Source organism: Rhagoletis pomonella, unplaced genomic scaffold, assembly GCF_013731165.1.
Source record: "Rhagoletis pomonella isolate Grant_MI unplaced genomic scaffold, Rhpom_1.0 Rhpom_scaffold_00110, whole genome shotgun sequence".
Taxonomy (NCBI): domain Eukaryota; kingdom Metazoa; phylum Arthropoda; class Insecta; order Diptera; family Tephritidae; genus Rhagoletis; species Rhagoletis pomonella.
The window spans coordinates 114,490-118,169 of NW_023458664.1; positions in this window are offsets into that span (position 1 = coordinate 114,490).

Consider the following 3,680-nt stretch of genomic DNA (forward strand, 5'->3'; position numbering starts at 1 on the left):
AGATTCATATGGACGTCGTTAATTTACCATAGAGTATCGCAGCCTTTTCTTAATTATCAATTACCAAATTTTATTTCCGGGTATGGTATGCAAAAAATCCCGTTTTTGGACAGAAAATCCCATTCGCCCTTTTTAGTTACAAAATCCCGAAAAAAGGGCGAAATCCCGCAAACTGGCAACACTGGCAACAGCTATAACAGATGTGACTTGGCAACATACCAGTCAGTCAGCACGGAGCTGTGGGCGTGGACGCACAGCTATTAGTGAGGAGCTCTTGCCTTGTACAATGTTCGCAATACAAGGCTTGGCTGTTCAAAGGTAGAGTGCCGCCGCCCCACAGTCAACCGTGAGTCCGCCGACGTCGTATAGTAGCAGAGCGCCGACGTCGCGTAGAAGCACAGCAGCACAACGCCGGCATAGTGGCACCGACGCCGTCCATCAGCGGAGCGCCGACAGAATAGCGTCGACGTCACCCAGCAGCATCGCGCTGGGAATTCACCGTTAAGAATTCATACACCGTTAATCGTATTATGTTCATAGAAATTAAGTAGTAACACTTTTTTTTAGAGGATAAGAAATAATCAAATAAAGTACTATTTGCAAAGGCCCCACAATATCAATTTATTGTAACGGACCCTGGGCACGGCGAGTATACCCAGCATAGAAAACAGAAGCGTCGGGGCCTTCACAGAAAAACGCTTCGTTACAACATCTATAAACCTCTCTACCCACAAATTTTCACGCAAAAATTCGAACTTGACTGCAATCCGAGGTCCAGTTGAGAAATTTTCACCCAGGAATAAAATAAAATAGTGTAACAAAAGTTTTTTTAGCAAACGGTTTTTAGCTACTAGACGTCATTATGGACATATTACCTCCGGTTTGTGTTAACCGGATATTAAACGGCCTTTAGTCAATTGTTGTCGTATGACAGCGTGAAACTCTCTACAGTGCGTTTGCGATTCGGTTTCAGCGTCCTACGCAAAAGTTTGTTAATCAAATAATTTGTTGTTAAAGACATAAATCTGAAAAGTGATCTAGCAACGTTACAAAAATTTTAATTTTTCGTGCATTCGTTTTAAGAGCGTACATATGTACATATCGACCAATTGCAAAACCGCCTATTTTAGGCACTCATATCATAACATAAATACCAGAAATAAACATAATTTAAGTTGCCATTTTTCAGAACAGAAATAGATAAACAAAATATTTTCCACAAAGGATTAAAATGTTTCAATGAACTCCCAATGGAAATTTAAAATTGTACTGAAATTTTAGCATTTAAGGCAAAATTACATGAATATTGTAAAAGCACTGGTATAGGATAGCTTACGACCATTTATTGAACGAAATTGGGTTTTTAGCCGTAATAAATAAATAAATAAATAAACTATACAATTTACTATTTAACCCTAGCATCGTAAGACAGTTTTACCCTACGTTATTGGTAATATACGTAAATTTTACGTACTACACCGTTTGCGTGTGTTATGCTATTTTAACCCCCTTATTCTAGAACCCGAATTTTCGTAATTCGTAGCTACGCTACGAAAAACGAAAAATCCACATGCTGCAACCCTTGCGGAAACATGTGCAGCATTGCCAGTTATCAGTTGTTTTTCGAAGATAGCTGAATGAAGGAAAACAAAGTGGAAAGGAATTAAAAAAACACTCATCATGTGCTTGTTTATTGTAAAATTAGTTAATTTTACATATTTTGAGGAAAATTATGGATTCTGATGTATTTGCAATTATAGCAGCAGAGTAAGCGGGTGCTATGGCAATGGATACACAAAGGTATGCGGAGCTGTCGGGCATAGTAACCATGGGCGCATCTATGTCAGCTTCTGGTTGAATTGTTGAACCATAAGCCAGAACTCCTCCTATGCCTGAAGCTCTGGTTCCCAATCCAGTTAATGCAATAACAGCTTCTTCCAAGCCATTGAAAACATGCACTTTGTTGGGTCCACCACCTGTTGCGCCTGCTTCTGCTTCGGCCGCGCTTAGGGATTATAACCCCTACTAAGTAGAATTCTCCTTTCTGTGTTGCGGGGAAGAGGGGCTACCGCATGTCAAAGGTATACAACATTTCCTGTGCATATCACTCCGGCTACGCCGTCCACAGTATTTTTGCGCGGAACCCACGTCGAAATTTGCAAAAAAGTGCATAGTGCAAACCGAGTTTATTAATAAGCTAGTGGTAGGAAATTTGAAACATTTATCTTAAATAAAATTTGAATCCTTTGTACAATCGTTGTACAAATAACTAAACCAAAGTTTCTCGATAAGGGGCAACAAAGATTCTTTTTTTGCTCGTTTATATAAAGCCGTGGATAAAAATATACATACGTATATGCGAAAGGCAAATTTATCTGTTTAAATGAACAACACCAATATTTCTTGCAAACACACATCGATTTACATCTTTTATTTCGCCTCCGACACACAGTTGCTTTCGTACAAAATTACGCAAAAAAGCTTACTCGTTCGTTTTTAGGGATGCCATTGTTACGAATTTCGAAAGTTCGAAAATACGATTCGGATTGCAGCATACTATTTCTACGATTTGTAGCAAAATCCGAATACGAAACAATTGCAGAATAGGGGTGTAAATAAATATTAAATAAAAACGTATTTGCCTTCTGTGCTGATTTTATTGAATGAAAATATAAAGTTTGTTTGTTTTGTTTTTGTGCTAACAACAAAAAATTTATGCGAAATTCTCCATACATTCCTGACATATTTTACACCCCTATTCTGCAACACTTTCGTATTCGGATTTTGCTACGAATCGTAGAAATGGTATGCCGCAATCCGAATCGTATCTTCAAACTTTCGAAATTCGCAACAATGGCAGGCCTAAAAACGAACGAGTAAGTAATTGACAGCTTTTTGCGTAACTTTTTTCAAAAACAATTCTGTGCCGGAAGCGAGATAAAAATTAAGCAAAAAGGAAAGAAAGGAAATATTAGTGGTGTGCTTTTAAATAAATTAAATATACATATACATGTAGGTATATACATTTGTAATTTCAGTAGAATAATCCATTGTGAGTATCAAATAAGGGTTGGTACCTATCTAAGCATTAATTTAAATATACATATAATTTCAGGGAATTATCCTATCAATCCTCCTCAAAGGAGGACGTTTGGTCAGCGCATCATAGTAGCCTATTTATTTGGAGTTTCTCATGTCGCAGATACAATCCATCATACAATGAGCAACCAGTTTGCCTTAGATTCACCTAATGAACATATTCTCCCTTCACAAAATTTGAAAATTGCCTCCACGCCACGGCGAATTGGAAAGGTAATAGTACCCGAGAAAAAACAGCAAGCTGTGTGCATTTTCTTGTTGGTTTTGCAATCCATATAAATACGTAAACAAAGTTTGAAATTTTAGAGTAAAATTTAAACAAAAATTACAATTTAAAGACGAAATTCGTGACAAAAGTAAAATCAGCTGCTCTCCTGCTGCTACCTATTCAATATGCTTTGCTCCACACAGAATATTCAACGTGAAATGCGTTGAAAAAAACTTTTTAAAAGTTAAATATTAGTGAAATTTCTTTTAGTAATTTGAACAACAATTATTAACGTCTAATTTCTATTTATACCCACAAATACCCAGTTTTTCTACCAAAATTATAACTTCAGAAACCATCTACATACATATGT